This window comes from Sus scrofa, chromosome 2 (assembly GCF_000003025.6).
Source record: "Sus scrofa isolate TJ Tabasco breed Duroc chromosome 2, Sscrofa11.1, whole genome shotgun sequence".
Taxonomy (NCBI): domain Eukaryota; kingdom Metazoa; phylum Chordata; class Mammalia; order Artiodactyla; family Suidae; genus Sus; species Sus scrofa.
Genome location: NC_010444.4, coordinates 21,110,790 through 21,129,944, shown reverse-complemented (window position 1 = coordinate 21,129,944; position 19,155 = coordinate 21,110,790). Strand labels below are relative to the sequence as shown.

General features: G+C 38.9%; 1 protein-coding gene across 14 annotated transcripts in view; it reads right to left on the bottom strand.

The window, feature by feature from the left end:
• Positions 1 to 19,155, bottom strand: part of LRRC4C (leucine rich repeat containing 4C) — a 1,216,912-nt gene that overhangs the window by 504,261 nt on the left and 693,496 nt on the right. The gene's annotated exons all lie outside the window — the stretch shown is intronic.

Here is a 19,155-nt window from a genome sequence, read left to right as displayed (position 1 = left end):
CATAATACTCAATAAATGCTGGTGGATCATAACTCACACTAAAATTACTTGAATTTTTTTTTTTTTTTTTTTTGCTTTTCTTTAGGGCTGCACCTGCATCATATGGCAGTTCCTAGGCTAAGGGTCAAATTGGAGCTGCAGCTGCCAGCCTGCACCACAGCCACAGCAAGGTGGGGTGTGGACCATGTCTTTGACTTACAACACCAGATCCTTAACCCACTCATTAAGGCCAGGCATTGAATCCACATCCTCAGGTTATACTAGTTAGTTCATTACCACTGAGCCACAATGGGAACTCCCACTTGGACATTTCTATTATTTTTTTAATAGAAGTGGATAGGACAAAAAAAAATTCTCTTTTAAAAACAATATCGTGTGTTAATGTGGTTTTGTATCTACAATTAATACCTAGTAGAAGCCCAGGTGAGTGGCAAAGACTTAATATAGTTTTATTGATTCGAGACTAAATATAATAGATTTCACGAATTGTTGTTGTTGTTGTTGTTCTGAGTACCTTGAGAAGGTGGAAAGGATTTAATATTTGAGAAGTTACTACTGGTCTGGGGATTTTCACATGCATGCACACACACACATATACACACACACACAGATATATAAAATCTTATTCAATTAATACAACTACTTTTCTAGGCATTTGCTATGAATAACTCTCTGTCTGCATGTTTCTCTTAGCCTCATTTTCATGTCATAGGAAAAAGACTTAAAGTCAGGGACAGAATTTGAAGACCAGCTAAGCTGAGTCCAGTGTTCTTAATCTTTCATTACTCAGGGGTGGGAAAGGACATCAATTATTGTGGGGTTTTTTTTAATAATCAACATAAAAACATTTTTCTTACCCTGAATCTGTCTAAAGACAAAAAAGTTTTTGGACATTGGGCTATGGTGACTTCCAAGGAAAAATGTATACTAAATTTCACGTCAGGGAGTTCCCGTCGTGGTGCAGTGGTTAACGAATCCGACTAGGAACCATGAGGTTGCGGGTTTGGTCCCTGCCCTTGCTCAGTGGGTTGATCCGGCGTTGCCGTGAGCTGTGGTGTAGGTTGCAGACGTGGCTTGGATCCCGCGTTGCTGTGGCTCTGGCCTAGGCCGTAGGCCGGTGGCTGCAGCTCCGATTCGACCCCTAGCCTGGGAACCTCCATATGCCATGGGAGTGGCCCAAGAAATAGCAAAAAAAAAAAAAAAAAAAAAAAAAATTTATGTCATTATATATCATACCATCATTATGGTTAGATTCCTTAACAACATGATTTTTCTTCTTCCCATCGTAATTGCTTTAGTTTGCAATTTCAAATATCTATTTTGGATTCATAGGCCTTTTTTTTTTTTTTTTTTTTAAATGGCTGCACCCACATCATATGGAAGTTCCAGGGCTAAGGGTCAAATCAGAGTTGCAGCTGGGGCCTATGCCACAGCCATAGCAATGCCAAATCTGAGCCACATCTGCAAACTTCACTGCAGCTTATAGCCATGCCAGATCCTTAACCCACTGATCAAGGCCAGAGATTGAAACTGCATCTTCCCAGAGAGAATGTTGGGTCCTTAACCTGCTGAGCCACAAGGGGAAGTCCCATGGGCCTCTTCTTAACTAAATTCAACAAAATCATCTCATGCACATCTAAACTATGTCACTTCTTTAACTCTCTCTTATGTTAACTGGTTTATACTAAGAAACCATCAACTGGTTCTGTCCTCCCAATCTAGAAGAATCATTGTGACAGCAATAAGGAACCCCAAGGACCTCTTCCTTCTTGTTTTAGGAAATAGTGGCTCTTCGTAGTACAAAACCATGCTTCTTTATAAGCATGTCTAGTGGAGGTTCAATTGACATCCCTCTTCTCTAAGCAAGATATTAATTTTACCACCTTAGCACATTAATTTCAATATTCTTGATCTATAAATGCCTTTATTTTGGGTTTTTCTCTCAACTGGCTATAGCACTCCTGATTCTCTCATTGATTAATGAGTTGTGTAATTGTACCCCTGCAGGACCCTATGGGGTCTTCCCAGGATAGGCTCCTCTCCCATATCCTCAGTTTTAGCTTCTCTCTGAAGCACCTAGGTAACAGTATCGGATACACATTTGCTGTGTTGTTTTACAAATGTGAACCCCACCCCTGCACCAAATGGAAGACTTTAACTTTGATGACCAGGAACACATAGCCCCCAGCTGGGCTCCTGGATCCCATGCCACCACCCTGTTACCTCGTCATCATCCAGAGACTTGTGCATGACCTGATCACTTACCCTGTGACTCTCCTCCCTTACCTGGCTTTTAAAAATGCTTTACAAGAACTGTTTGGGGAGTTTGGAGTTTTGGAGTTTTGGGGGGATGTAAGCAACCCATTTGGGGAGTTTGGAGTTTTGGGGGGATGTAAGCAACCCATTTCCTTGCACAGCCCTGCAATAAACCTTCCTTTGTTCTAAACTCCTACATTTCCGTTTGTTTGGTTTCACTCTGTGTTGGGCACAAGACCCTGTGCTAACTCAAAGTCTTACACTTGATCATTTTGTCTGTGAGAGTCATGATTTACCTTTTTTTTTTTTTTAATGATCTTTTAGTATTTTTTACAACAGTGCTAGGGCGAATGGACATTGTTGAATACACTCTATGGCCAAGGACTTGAAACCCAGCAAGATCCCACGACTTGCCTGGGGGACCCAAACATCCACTGGGCAGTCCTGAGTGTTAGGCTCTGTACTGCATGCCAGTGGTGCAAACTGAATGAGGTTGTTTATCTTCACCGTCAAGGAGACCGGAGTACATCTTTCCTGAGGGTTGCCTATGTGCAAGGTGCCTCCATTGACATTGCAAAACTAAAAACATTAGATGAATCCTTACCATCCCAAGCTCACCACTTGCTATATGAAATAATTCAAACAGACTCAAATAGTGTTCTACCTCTCACTCTGTGACCTCATGCTATGAACGCTTCTTAATAACTACGTTCAGGAATCAAGTCAATTTGTATAGGGAAAGATATTCGATTGCTATCCTTTAATCCTCAAAGTCACCTTGTGATATAGGCATGCTTCCCATTTTTCTAGATAAGAAAAATGAGACTCAGAGAAAGTGATGTTTAAAAAAAATTGCAGCACATTAGAATAGAAAGAGATAGCAAGATCATACAGCACAGTGTCCTCATTCTATAGCTAGAAAAAAAAGGAGCGCAGGGAAACAGAGGGCCTCTCTTAAAATTCTCATCCAAAAAGGAGAAAGTCTGATTCAACATCTATTTCTTGTCCCTTCTCATGCATCTTTCCACTTATCTGGGACTAGGAAGGCAGGAGAATGGGCCAAATCCAGGAGAAAGGAAAGTAGAAGTATTAATACTTGCTTAAGCCTATCAGACAGTCCCAGGGTCTCATTCCAACCTTACCTTGTTATTTATTTTATTTATTTTAGTTTGGATTTGAAGAGTTTTATACTATTGAGGCAGAATATTAACTCAGGTAGTCAGTGTAGGAGCCTGGGCTTTGATGCATTCTTTCATATGGCCATTGATTAACACTTGCGGTTTAAGGGCTCCAGGGAGTAACATCCCCACAAGCCTTGTTTACTATAGGGAATGTACCAATGCCCAGATGGATATTAATCACTAATCCCCGGTGACTCAGTTTACGGGAAGAAAAGGACAAAGAAACTATGAGACTTAAAGGGGACATTTCGACCCCTAAGACCCTATTGGACAAGGACTGATGTGGGTAATGGAACAAGGCCAATGGGAGAAAACCACAACTTTCTGGACCCTACTTCGGTACCCTCCCCATCTTTAAGGAATAAAACCCTATAGGACAATAGAGAAAGGGGCCTCTTCTACCTCCCTCCCAGCTGTCCTGGGAGATATTTGCTTTTCTTTAATCACGACTCTGCTTGCTTGTTGCCTGTGTGTTCGCGGAGTTCATTCTTCGACTGCCGTGAACAAGAACCCAGATTGCAGTATCATCTTTCCGGTATCAATAGTGCAGTTAATTTGCAGATTTGTTTTGCTTTTATTATTTATAAGGAGGTTTTACTTAGTTGAATATCTGTACATTTTGAAATTACCTAACTTAAAATCCATTTAAGACAATCCTGGGGAAGTGATGAGATTTTTGTCTTTTTACTTTATTTGTATTGGGAGTACAGTTGACGTCAGTGTTGTGTTGGTTTCAGGTGTACAGTAAAATGAATCAGTTATGCACATGCATATATCCATTCTTTGTCTAATTCTTTTCCCATATAGGTTATTATAAAATATTGAGTGTATTTCTCTGTGCCTCACCTTGTTACCTATCCCTCCAGCTAATCTGATGTTTTTCCATGTCGATTCGCTTCCCTTTCTACTTTAATACTACCATTTTATGTTTATTAAATGCCCACTTAAGCAATACCCAGCTCTACCTTCAATATTTCAAGAGATAGTGCCCAGGATCATCTACAATAAGATAAAGGCTATCTAAACATCCTTGTATCTCAGTAGCTGGATTTAAATCAACTCAGATAAGAAAGGGTGTTTTCTAATAGCAGTCTGGAATGACAATAGACATACATAGCTGACTGTTTATGAATATGGGAAACACACTAAATGTCATTAAATCTACGGACTCTGTTCAGTAGGAAAAATATTCAGAAGATGAAGTTCATGTGACAGAAAGAAAATTCTAGCGGCGTCTTCAGTGGTGCAAGTTTTGGGAATCACTTTCCTATGTTCTATTGCCGTGCCTGAACTTTTGTAATCGAGCAGGGTTCTGTGAGGCTTGGGGATACCAAAGCCTTTCTGTTTCCCCCATGTCTTGTTTTGAGAAAAATGGGGCTCATTCAGCCTCCATTGCCTTCCCTGCCTTCCTAGGGACAGGTTCAGACTGCTGCTGATCTGGAAAGGGAGGGGAGACAAAGACAAGGGAGAAACAGTCAAGAAACAATACATAGTACAGCCTTGGGGCAGGATCCTGGTTCCCCCTCAAGGGATACACATAATGACGCAGGCATCTGACACACCTAAGAGCAACGTAATATTCCTGATGCTTCATTTAGAAATGAAGACTTTAAAATTGAACAGCATAGAGCCCTTCCTTGTGCTTCTCCCTCATTTGATGGCACCCTAAACACAATAACCTGTAAGCTAAAGATTAGGCATCCTGAATACAATTGCCTGTGGGTTAAAGATGAATACAGTTGCCTGTGGACTGATGCACAGGATGTTTTTCAGGAAGTTTTTAAAGTTTTTATAATCTGTGATCAATACGCCCTTTTCACAAATTCCATTATTCTAGGCAGTAATCCTGAAGACCATTACCAGGGTAACGTTCGGAGCTGTAGCCACCAGCCTACGCCACAGCCTCAGCAACGCCAGATCCAAGCCGCGTCTGCGACCTACACCACAGCTCACAGCAATGCAGGATCCTTAACCCACTGAGCAAGGCCAGGGGATCGAACCCGCAACCTCATGGTTCCTAATCAGATTCGTTAATCACTGAGCCATGATGGGAACTCCTCCAGTCCTAATTTTTATTTGAAACCTTGTTTTTCTCCTTTAGACTAAAAAAACTCCCTGCAATTCTTCCCCAAAGGAAGGCACAGACTTTCAGGCATTAGCCCGGTGTGGCTTCCTCTGCCTGGCAAAGCAATAACAGCTATTTTATCTCCTTCACCCAAAATCCTTTCTCCGCTTTTCTATTTGCCACCAGTGGACAGAAGCTGAGTTTCAGCAACGCTTTGAAGACTTCCACAGACACCCCCTGTCCAAGACAGCTTTGCACTGAAGTCATCTTCTGCTCATAAATTCAGGTATAAGCTCCTACTATTGGTAACCAGCAAGAGGACAAGAGTGATTTTTTTTCATTACTTTCATTTGCACAGTGTGGCTGGTCATCTGGGCAGAACTCAGAATCTCAGACACATTAAAAAAAAGTTTTCCCTGCTTATAGTCCCACAGTCTAGAAACTTTGGGGGCCACAACCTCCTGGGGGCTAAAGCTTAAAATCAAGCAGATAGCATGACTTTCTTTTTTCTTTTCCTTTCTTTTCTTTTTTTGACCCCCCTCCATCCCAGTTCTTCTCGTCTTCCCTCTTTTCTTCCACTCTCCCTTCTCGCTTCTCCCATTTTTGTCCTCTCTCCTGATTGCCCTCTTCTTCATTCGTACAGGTATTTATTTCCATGAGGAAACTATAGTCCAAGGTATCTAAATAAATAGGCTTATATTACATCACCTCTCAATAAGCAGAAGAAAGATGCTATCAGCATCCCTTACAACATGAGGGGACCCACCTATCACACAAGCTGCAAGGGGTCATTGTTTGTTAAGAAAAATGCATTTTGTCCTGTGAAGAGCTCCAGGTTTTTCTGTCTTTTCAGACATTCACCACACAAGCCTATCACATTGGGCAGATTTTGTTTCAGGTCTTCCGCACCCTCCAGAGACTTTCCCTTAGGAAATTTACAACCTTCTGTTGCTTTCCAAGGCATCAAAATTCTAATGGAGCTGCTTTCTATGTAAACCTATGCTAATTTCTGTCATTATGCAGATGTCCAATTCTATTGCAGGTTCCCACTTAAAGGTGTTATTTCCCCCTGGAGTCAAAGGTACTTGGATGAGCTGTTGATCCCTTTGTTAAAATACAGTCCATATATCATGAGGCCACCAAATTTGTTGAACTTCTGCCCGGGGAAAACAGGATACCTCCCAGAGAGGTTGGTAAATTGAGCAGTGTTGAATTGAAGCTTGTATTGAAAATGAATTGATGGAAAAACACTCTAAAGAACTTAACTTTTTAATTAATCATAACTTCCCACCATTATGCATCTTAAATATTTTTGTTTTCATTTAATGAGCTCTATTTGGCTACCTCTGAGGTACAAGAAAAACAGTGTCAAAAAGTATTTTCTATGTGTAGTCTCATATAACCCTCAAGAAAGTTTAAAAGGCTCTATCTAGAATACATCATTCTACAACATTTAGAGGTGTATGTTTAGGGAAGTTACAAGGTACATGACCAAGACTGCACAGCTAGTTACTTGTTTAACAACTATTAATCCCCAAACCTCACATCAGTCTCTATGTTCCTTTCCATTTATACCACAGATATTTTCACTTTAAAAATCATTCCTCTCATGATTGGCCCAGGTTGTACTTTCCTCGTTTAAATATCTCTACATGTTTAAAGTGGATACATTCTACACAGAGTAAGATGCTTCAAAGAGAATGCTGTTCCATTTGAAGGAAATAAAGGAAGCCCCCTTTTAGCCTTGTAACCAATTACATCTATGATATTAATACAGGTGGTTTAAGGGAAAATTGCAAAGTTAAGACATATTCAGTGATAAAGTCAGATTTTGCAGACAGAAGTAGGATGCAATTGGATATTTCTTTGGATGTGCTCAATCACTGTGGTCGTCCCATTTTCTGAATCAAAGAGCTGGCATTTCCTAAAAAAAAAAAAAAAACTGAACCACATCATTCAAATAAAGGAATTTACCTTGTAAAATATTAACTCTTCCTTATATGTGTCCTGCATATCAACAAAAGGGCAATGTTCTGGAGTCCAACAGTAGGCAGATGTGGCTTCAGATCTGTAGAAGTTTATAATACCTGCCGTCCACCCCTGCCCAGTATCCGGGCTTGATATGAGAAATAAATGTGCTGTTGCCAAAATTCAGCCTCTATCCGAAGATGCTGAATTGAAATGCGGAGACAGAGTTTTGGGTAAAGGAGGAAAAGATAGCTGTATTGCTTTACCAGGCAAAGGAGGGTCACAGCAGGCTAATACACTGTGCCCCCTCCCCCCATTAGAAAGAACTGCGAGGAATTTTATAGTAAAAAGAAAAACAGGTTTTCAGCTAGGAATCATGATTGGGACAAACATGCATTCTTCTTTGGAGGAATCTTAGTCATCAAAGCCAGAGTCAGGAGATCTCGGCCTGATCATGAGGTGGTCTTCTAGGTTATGGCCTAGAATAACAGTACTTGCAAAAAGGGCACACTGATCAGAGATTAGGACAAACTAGAAAAGTTCCTGGAAAACATCACGTGCTAATAATCTTTAACCCACAGGCAATTGTGCTCAGGGTGCCTAATCTTTAGTTTATGGGTGACTGTGTTTAGGGTACAATTAAGCCACGGAGAAGAACAAGGAAGGACTCTAAGATGTTCAGGTTTAAAGTATTCATTTCTAAAAGAAGCCTAAGGAATATAACTTTTCTCTCAGGTGTATGGGATGCCTATATGATTATGTGTATTCCTTGAGAGGGAACCAGGATCCTGGCCCAAGGCTGTATTATTGTTTCTTGCCTGGTCCTCCCTTGTGTTTGCATCTCCTCCCTTCCCTGATGAGCAACAGTCTGAACCTGTCCCTAGGAACTCTGGGAAGGTCATGGTGGCTGAACAAGGTGCATTTCCTAAGAACAAGAAATGGGAGACACAGAAAAGCTTTTGTACCCAGGAGCCCCACAAGGCTGTGCTTGGTTTCAGTGCTACGTCTAGTGCTGCAACATTCTGCTTAAATGCTAGAACTCATAAACAGTCAGAACTCTTCTCTTCCCCTTCTCCTTTGGCTACAGATCTGTCTTAGGGGTCTAATCTAACAAGGGTTCAATTCTCTGTCTCCAGGATGTGCATTTTGCCAAATGATGCTGTTGACTCTGCAGAGTATAACCCAGAGCATGAGTGAAGCGAAGTGAAGAGTGAGTGATTCTTTCTTGATTCTCAGAGTCAAAAAGACACTGACACTCCCCCAGGGTTCAAGGCCTGATGTTAATACATGGATCATCTCTTGCATATTGGACCTCTCCCCTTTCAAACCTGACAGTTGCTGTGTGCCCATTTACTGTGATTATTCCAAAAGTATACATTTTCACCACTGAAGTGTAAACACATAAATTACAGTGAAAGCCAAAGCAGAGACACTAATGCTAAAGACAGAATCTTCGCAAATTATATCCCAATGAATGATAAATAGAGAATCATGAGACCCAAACGGCTAACCATAAGGAAGAAGGAATGTATCATCTTCTGATATTGTTTTATTGAATATAAAGGAATAAAAGGTTCTTTTATTGTATTTGTGTCATCAGCATTCCAAATCTCAAAGGCGCTTTTGACATAAACATACAATTATGAATTGAGTTATTATATTTACAATGACAATATCCTATCTGGTGTCTTCAACCAGAAATATGATAAATAATCACAATTCACCTAACTCAATAATGAATATATTAATGTATTGACTTCAAAAAAAGAAACTGATTTCAATGTATATCCTTCTTTCATTCATTCCCAGAGTCTACTTCCTAATGTTATGAAACAAAATCTGAGTTTAAATATGCTTATGTTTCCCTAGTGAGTTTTTTAAGTCCCTCCTGCCCAGCAAAACATCAAAATAAGATGTGCCAGGCATAAGCGTATGCTACATCCAACCACTGTTTCAGCTAGGTTTTTAGGATAAGTTTGACTTTAAGGAAAATCATGGCTATTTTTTCATTCATTCATTGATTCCAGGGGAAGCAAATAAGTTTACAACCATCTACACTCGTTATAAAGTCATACGGCCTTCATTCAAATCCAGGTGGCCATCACTGACTTTGTCAGCTTGAGATCATTACTTTCTGAGTTGTTTCTTCACATGCAAAAGGGTATAATAATGGTATTTACCTAAAAAGCTTATTTTAATATTAAATGAGCTAACCTATGGAATGCAAAAGGCACTGCTTTTGGAATTAGAGAAATGCTAAATTAAGGGCAGTTTTAACTTTTCATGTATCCACAAGATTTTTTTTTTTTTAAACTTCTCCTCCTCAATGTTATATAATCTGTCAGGAAACATAGAGATAAATAGCAATCTTCTGAGTTTTTTATAAGTCTATGGGTCAATAATGCACCTACCTTGTCACCCACACCCCCAACTGCAAACTCCAAAGAGAAATTAAAAAAAAAAGAAACTAGAGAATTTTCAGGAAGCGGTAAAGAAAGAAATCCGTATTTGAGAGTCACGTCTTTACATCTGGCTGAAAGAAGGCGTGTGAAACATTCATATCAGAGGGGAGTCCGGGGACGGGCAGCATGTATGTTTCAAAGCCTCCCTCTCAGCATCAGCAGCTGCCAAGTGAATGGATGCTCACATTCCAATGACTGAATGTTTCAAAGTTAGAGACAAAGCCATTGCATCATTTTCATAAGCCCTAAATGATATTTTCAAACGTAGAATTCTCAGAGGCCTTAGAGTTTTATACTGGGAGGTGGCCTAGGGAGAGGCAGCCCTTGGTACCCCATCTTCTTCCCCCCGCCCGCCATATCTTCCTACCCCCAGTCTTCTCCCTTCTGCCCATCCCCCCAATGTCCTCCTACCGCTATTAAGTCTGGCTTTGTATAAAGGACTTCAGAGGCCTGCATGTCGCCCACTCCCAGCCGACACGTCTGTGCTTCAAAGCCACCGTGAGTTTATAGATACACCCTGAAGTATGGATGTTTGCCCTCAGGAGGACTCACTAAGGAAAGAGACCCATGCAGACATGGAAAACCAGTTTAGGCAGGAAATTCCAGGGATTAACTAACACTAAGACATGGTCTACAAGGTGGCTGGGGACTCTAGGTGGGCACTTCCCTTAGCTCCGTGAAGTTCATGTCTGTGAAAACAGAACTGTGTGGAGAAATCGTATTTGGGTCCTTTTAAAGGATGGAGTCCAGAGCAGGAACTTAAATGAAGTCCTGGTGCTGTGATGAGGAAGAGGGCTTCAGAGCCAGACCATCTGGGTTCAGATTTTGCCTCTGTTATTTAACAGTAAGAAATCTTGGGTAAGTTATTTAACCTCTATTACTTAGTTTCTTTTCTTTCCTTTTTCTTTTCTTTTTTTTTTTTTTAATAAAATTGATGCAAGTAGAGCCTTTATTAAAGCTGAAACAATGGATTAGGGGCTTTTTATTTACTCTCGCTCCTTCCTGCCTGTCTGCCTGCACCCAGCAATCCCCAAGTCACTCTGAAAAAACAAGACACATCAATAGATTAAAAACTACCATTTTCACCAGTCCATTGGGTGCCCCTCTCCTAAGTAGTGCTAACCCAGTGACACAAACTGTACCCAATATAGTAACAAAATATCGAGAAAATAAAAACACCGAATATCACTTTAACTAATGCATTTGATGTGCCAACATTCTTTATCTGTCCATGTTCATAGGATGCAGCCATGACTCCCAAGTATCTTTTTGCCCAGTAACTTGTCTGCTCTCATAGATCTAAAGAGGAATCCTGGCTTTGAGATGTATGATTTAAACTTCTTTTAATTGCCATAGTGTTTTTGGAAAGACATTTCTCTAGTTTTTGAAGGTCACTTCCATCTTGATTTGTGAATTATGAATAACAGTAACGTTTAGTTCATAGTATTTGTATGAGGATTAAGTGAAGAGTTAATACAGTGAAGGCAGTTTAAAATGTAGCTAGCACAGAGTATGAACTGCATAAATATTAATTACTCGCTATTATTATTTTAGGTAGAAAGGGTACCAGTAAAGATGTTACTGGTATTGGTAATAGTAGTAATAAATGTCTCGTTCTGAAATAATTCGAAATATAATTATATTCAGTATATAATTATAATACATTATATCTCCTAATATAGAATACAATAAAGATTTTATTTTTTCTTGTATTGTTTGAAATGAGTCCTTTAGGCTAGATTTATTGAGTTAGCATGTAAATTCTTACTTTGGGTAAGTTACTATGGTTTGGATTCCTGATTCTGACCATAAAGGAGACTGAACTAACCTAGATATACCTCCCATTATAGAACAAATAGAAATGTTTGGACAGGTGTTTAAGAAAGACAATAAATACACTACTATGAAGAAAAATAAAGTGGAGGAGGGACTGCCATATGTGAGAAAGTAGAAGGGAATCTAGCCAGTGGGATGAGCCAAATAAGATGCATATCCAAAAAGAGACAGGCAAGCCCCTGGCCAGAGAGAACCTCTACAAAGCCTGAAGGTATGCAGCTGTAAGGCACACCATTTCTAAATCTGAATGCACCTAACAAGAATGGCATAGCCCCCAGACATATAAAGCTAAAGATGACAGAACTAAAAGGAGAAACAGGCAATCCTATAGAGAAGATTTTAACATACCTCAATTAGTCAGATTAAACATCAAGACAAACCATAAATTAAGAAACAAAGGAGCAGTATCTACAAAGTAAACATAAAGATTCTCTGCAAGACTAAAATGAGTTCCAATTCTGTTGATGATTTTGTCTGATCAAAACATCAGTTTTACAGACAATTTGAACCCAATGAATGAACTGAACATAACTGACATTTGTAGAACACTGTGGCAAACTAAATATTTGTGTAAAACAAGAGAAATTATACTTGATACTATAAAATATCTGGAAGAATGACAATGAGGACAATGTAATTTTTTTGGGGGGGTTTCCACTGTTTTTACTGAAGTAAAATAAACATAAGTTAAATTTACCATTTTAACCATTTCTAAGCATACAGTTTGGTGGCACAAAGTGCATTCACATTGTTGTGTATGGACTGTATATTTTTAATATTTATTGTTTTTGTTTGTTTTGCTTTGTTTTTATTTTTTGTTTTTGTCTTTTTTAGGGCCACACCCACAGCACATGGAGGTTCCCAGGCTAGGGGTCCAATCAGAGCTGTAGCCGGCAGCCTAGACCACAGCTACAGCAACACGGGATCCAAGCCACATCTGCAACCTACACCACAGCTCACAGTAACGCTGGATCCTTAACCCACTGAGCGAGGCCAGGGATCGAACCCGCATCCTTACAGTTACTAGTCGGGTTCGTTAACCACTGAGCCATGACGGGAACTCCTATTTTTAATATTTAAGGGATGCAATGACAAGACCATCATTCATGAGAATTTAAGCTTTAATTAAACACATATATTACAAGGGAAGAAATACAGCAATTAGTGGGCTTTAAATTTAACAAAAGAAGAAAGAAATTTTTAAAAAGGAAGATGTGAAAACCAATTGGAAAAAAGTTTCAGGCAAAATGCAGAAATTAAAGAAAACTGCAGCAATGATAATGGGATCACAGAGATTTTCAGCAGTAGTAAAGTTCTTTCTATGAAAAACAAATAAACAAATAGTGGAAAAGAAACATTTGAAATAATTGAAATAATTCAGAGAAACAACAGGCTCTAATCAGAAATAAAACTGATGTTTAAAAACTGTAGTAGAGTACCACAACAGTTTTACGCCAAAGTATTAGAAAGCCTAAAAACATAATAAGAAAAAGTTAAAATGCCAAAACTGACTAAAGAATAATAGAAAATGTGAATAAACTTATGACCATTAAATGGACTGAATTGGAAGTAAATTATATATTCTTCAATAAGCACTATCACCTACCTCCCCTCCTCCTTAAATTCTCCCAGTTCCAAACAAAAATCAAGCCTAATGATTTTATAGATAAACTCCTCTAAACTTTTAAGAAACAACCACAAATAATTATGTCAGGCAACAAACAGCTGTTCTATTTTTAAGGTTTGGTGAGACTGACAATTTGACTTCTGGTAGGGAGCTTTCAATCAGGTTTAATAACAGACCTACAAATAAGTTTTACGAAATGGATTTAGGAGTTTATAAAGTTATAAGTAAATGAATGCAGACTTCTGAAACCTTCCCTTTTTTATTTTTGGGAAAAAAAAACTGAATTTCACCTGCTGAGCCACCATGGGAACTCTCAGACTGTAAATTTTTAAAACTCTTTAAAGAGCAATTTATCAATATGAAGAAGATGAAGATGCCCATTTTCTACAATAGTTCTGTTATTAGGTATATAGCCTATGCCATCATTGTCAAATTGCTGATTATAACCCTTTACGAGATTGCCAATTCAATTTTATGGGTCTCTACCCATTTTAATTGACCCACAATAGAACAGAATACAAAATAACAGTAAATTGTACTCATATTGTGTGTGTGTGTGTGTGTGTGTGTGTGTGTGTGCTTATACACGTGAATTTAGAAAAGGTAAAGGTAAGTCTTTCTACAGAAAGGTAATGTATGCATCTGTGCAGGTCCTGGGTCTCAAGATAAAATATATTTAATTTTGTGGGATGACATTATAATGAGTTTAAATACAACTTTCCTAGAGAAACACTCCCACATAAGCACATGGACACATTTACAGAGATGTTTACTGAAGCACTTGTTATAATCATGAATAATGGTAAATAATTTGATGGCCTCCAATTAAAGATGGGTAAATAATTCTTATTAGACTTATATAACAAAGTACTACCATTTAACAATCAAAGTAAATGAACTCATGCCTAATGAATGACATAATACTGAGCATAAAGAATAAGTTGGAAAAGCATATCAATAAAATTTATGCAAATGAAAAGCATAAAATAGATAAAATAATCTTACGTATCTTTATAGATCTATGCCTATGAAGTAAATATATAAAAATGTACATTATGAGAACACATACATGCTGCAGAATACTAGTTACCTCTAGCCTCATTGTGTTTATCCAGTAAGGACAGCAGGTCATGACTGGGCTAATAAGGAATCGGCTATAGCTATAAAATTATATTTCTTTCCCAAAAAGGAATATACAATATTGTATTGGCATACCTGAATGTTTGTAATGTTTCAATAATTTTCAATGAAACTAGCTGAAATAGCTTTAGGAACTGTACCCGGGGCAAGAGCAGAATTATAACTAGAATTATAGGTTGCATCTGTATTTAACAGCAGTAATAATGCAATAGAAACACGGATATCTCCCCAAATACATTCAACATATGTCCATGGTTGTTACTGGTGTGTCAAGATGGAATAACTGTAAATTAAACAGAAAAAAAATGTTGGGAAGAATTTCCCAACTGCAAAATTAGGAGACCTTAGAGATTTAGAGCCAGATGGTAACTAACTAAATTTCAGACTTGTATCTGTGATCTTAGCCAAGGGTCAGTTAAAATAACCAACTACTTCCTGAGGTGCCTCTGCATATTTGTGAAATGCTAACTCCCAAAATATTCAAGTAGCTATAAACATGCTAAAAATGGGAAAACACCTTCAACTCACATTGCCAACCATGGCTTTTGCCAAAAACTTAACTTTCCTTTAGGCTGAAATGTTGAACACATGAATGATTCTGCTCACAAAGGCAGACTATTCAAAACGTGGTTTGCACACTCTACAAAAATCAGACTTTAGCAGAAGGTAGTTTTTCCCAAACCATCACCATATGTTATGGCCAAAGGCTCTTTGGAAATTAACTATTTAGTATTTTTACACAAATGTTTGATACATGATAAAAGGAAAATTAGTGAGCTCATAAATCAGTGCTTTACATTCTATGAAAAGCTCAGTGCCGAAACACATGCTTGCTCACTATATTAGCATTTACCCCTAAATGCTGTATTTAAAAAGAGATTGATTTTATTTTTCACTTTTGTTTGCTATTGAAAGACACCTAGGCTAATAAGAATATCCATACTTATTTGTTACATAAATTCAGTTGGTCAGTTGATCTCCTTGGAACTTCATTCCCTGTGGAGGACAAACTGTGAGGTGACCCCCAATGTGTCACATCTTTATATAATCTACTTCCCTTGAGTGTGGAAAGCATCTGAGATTGCTTTTAGCCAAAAGAATATGACAAAGGTGACAGGAACGTCACTGTGATTATGTTACATTAAGAAGAATGAGAGTCTCATGGACTTGAAGGCATAAGATGCCATATGTAAGATGGTATTTAGAGCATCTGTGAGAAGAAACTGTAGTGCTCTGTAGGAGCAATGGGCCACCCTCAGCTAAGCCAGTAAATAGGGCCACGCTCAGTCCTAGAATCACAGGGAATTTGGTCCCAAACCACAAACGCTTGGACAAATATTCTGAGCTTCAGAAAGAAACACAGGGAGTTCCCATCACGGCTCAGTGGGAACGAATCTGACTAGTATCTATGAAGACTCGGTTTGATCCCTGGCCTCGCTCAGTGGGTTTAAGGATCCAGCATTGCCGTCAAGTGTGTTATAGGTTGCAGATGTGGCTCAGATCTGGTGTTGCTGTGGCTGTGGTGTAGGCTGGCAGCTGCAGCTCCGATTTGACCCTTAGCCTGGGAACCTCCATCTGCCATGGGTGCAGCCCTAAAAAAAAGACAAACGCACATACACACACACAGAAAGAAAGGAACACAGACCTGCAGATAAACTGATTGCAGCCTTGTTAGACAATGAAAAAAAAAAAAAAACACTTGAGTGGCTCCTGGGCTTCTGCTCCACAGGACTGTGTGATATTTATGTTGTGTTCAGCACCTAGGTTTGGGTGATCTGTTATTCGTCAACAGACAACTAAAACAATTCCCCTTCTGTGGAAAAGTTATGTTATCTATCAGCAGTTCTCCATTCTGAGCGTGCATCACAATGACCCAAGCTTTCCTTGAAAAGATTTCAATAAGTCAGCAAGTCTGAACCCCTCGAGCACACTGATTGATCAGAATTTTGAGATAAGGCTGAGATATACTAATTTTTTAAAGATTCCCAGGTGATTCTGATGACACTGATTTGATCTGGAAGATCCTTTTTAGCTATAAACATCTTGGCTTCCAGATTTTGTTGCACTTACTTCCTCTCAGGTTTCTGTACAGTAAATCACATAATATTTTGGCTGTAGCTCCAGAGACCAGTGTTTAAAATATGGAAATGTTTGTATTTGATAAATATGACTATCTTTGGCCACCTTCCAAACCAATATGCCATCAACCAGTGTGTGGCTATTTGCTTTCCCTCTTAAGAAAGAGAGAAAGAGTGAAAGGAGAGAGAATGAGACACAGAGAGAGAGAGATGTGTTTATATCTGTATGTATATCACACAAACAGATATAAACACTAGATATTAAATGACCTACCCACACAAAAAGGTTACAAATGAAGTTTGGGGAGTGTGGGGAACAGGTACATCTTATTACTTTCATTTTCCTTGTCTCTAAAACTAGAACTTTCCCTCTCATCCCAACTCCTGCCAGACAAGATCCCCATGTTTTCTACTGACTATTTTTTTTTTAACCAATACCTGAGTAAAGCTCTGTTGCTCACCATCATCAAACTATAAGGAGAGAGGAAAATACAGGGAAGGAGAGGAGAAACTGAACCTTGGAGAACTCTCACCTACAAATTAAAGTTCGATCTCACTCATATTTTAAAAGTAATGGCCCAATAGAATAGAGGACCAGAGAGTTTTTTCCTCCTCCATTCACTTCTAGTTTATATTTTCCCAAAGACAAGATACTGTGGAGAAAAGCTGTGGAAACCGTGGGGCTAGAGGATTGATTTTTGTTTTTCGTCTTCAAAGAAAAGGAACATCCGGGGCAGACAGAGCATCAGATGGTAACTTACCAAGGCACGTGCCTCAGTTTATGATCTTGTTTCGATGTACTAACCTCGCTGGCCCTGGTTCAAGGCCCTATAGTTGTTGAGTTTTTAAAGGCAAATATAAATCCTGAATAGGTTCATTCTAGGTTGCTCTCTTTTTGAATGGGCTCAAACCACTTTCTTGACAGATTTCCTTTAAGCTGATTTATTATATCACTGAAAAAAAATGAATGAATGAATGAACCCTCTTTCCCGTTCTCCTAATCACTACCCCCATGCAGAATTCATTCAAAAATCTATTAATCATGTGCTGGAATGGAATGAGTTTTTAGGCGTTCAGAAGGCAACCTGCTAGAAACTCAAATAGAGTTTTCCTTTTATGAATGCAAAAATAAACCAAAAGAGTTAGAAGGGAAGCAAGTATTTTTCAGTCTTGTCTTCAAAGTCAAAGTATTCTGACTCCTTTTTCTTTGCTCAATGATCTGAGTTTTCTTCGGATCAATGATCTGAGTTTAGGAATCCTGGATAGCTGATGTTTCAAAGAGCAAGTTTGGTGGATGCTTTTTATTTTCCTCTCCTTTCTCTTTCTAGTTCTACACTACCCCTCATCCCCCCACCCCTCCCCCAATCCTACTACTCTGTTCTGTGGTAGCTGCCTTTACAGCAAAGACTGACCTTCAATCAGCACTCCTGTGCTTTCACAAGACACTTTATTGTATTTCAATCAGCATGTGTACTCTCAATAACACTAATGATGACTCCAGAGCAGGGACTCATGTTTCAAATTCTGATTGGGCTGCACATGGCACTTTAATGAGGGGCCATCATCTTTCACTTGCACTTCTTTTCCACTTTATAAATATTTACGCTCCATCTAAATCTCTGTTGCCTACACTTTCTAACCATGATCCAGAATCTAACATCTCTCCCCAGAATACTCTGGCTTAACATTGAACTCATTAGAGGAATAGAGGATATATCTCTTCTAACAAATCCAACCAACCACACCATATTCTCATTGCCACCAAAACATTTCATTTCCTCAATAATAGCTTTAATTGTTGCAAAAAACAATATCTTTTTCAGAGCTCTTTATTTTCATCACTGTCAGGAAGATTTGTTTATTTGCTTTTCCAGGAACAACTTTTCCCCAGGGGGGGAAATGCTACTTCAAAAACCACATAAGATGGGAGCTCACGTGTGGCTCAGCAGGTTAAGTATCTGGCATTGTTGCTGATGTGGCGGGTGCTCAATCCCTAGCGTGGGAACTTCCACATGCCGCAGTTGTGGCCAGGAAAAAAAAACAAAAAACAAAAAACCAAACCTCATAAAATGTATTGTGCATTCTCTATTCTCTGAGGGGTAGAGAAAAAAATATATCAAATGGAGCAGTGAAGTCTGAAGATGGTACCACATAGATGGCTACCTTTCCTCTATACTTCAGTGTCCCCTCACCCACAATGAAAATCAGTGCCTTGGTAAAAAAGTCAGTTTCTCCACTTTGGGACTGCATGTGAGTGATCTCCCTGACACATAATAAATCCCTGAGGATACATTGTAGTCTTCTCTCCCTTAATATGTAAATATTAGGGCGAGGACTGTGTTTCCAAAGTGGCTGCATGTGTGTCTGACCAATTAAAGCATCATATTTTAATATGGCTACATAGAGGGTATGCTTGCCTGAAATAGGGGCTTTGTAGGAATATTGATCAGTTTCTTTGCCCATCTTCCTGCCCTACCCATAATATCAATCCTACTTTGAGGAAACAAAACAATGCCTATATTATAGAACTGTCAGCAATAAA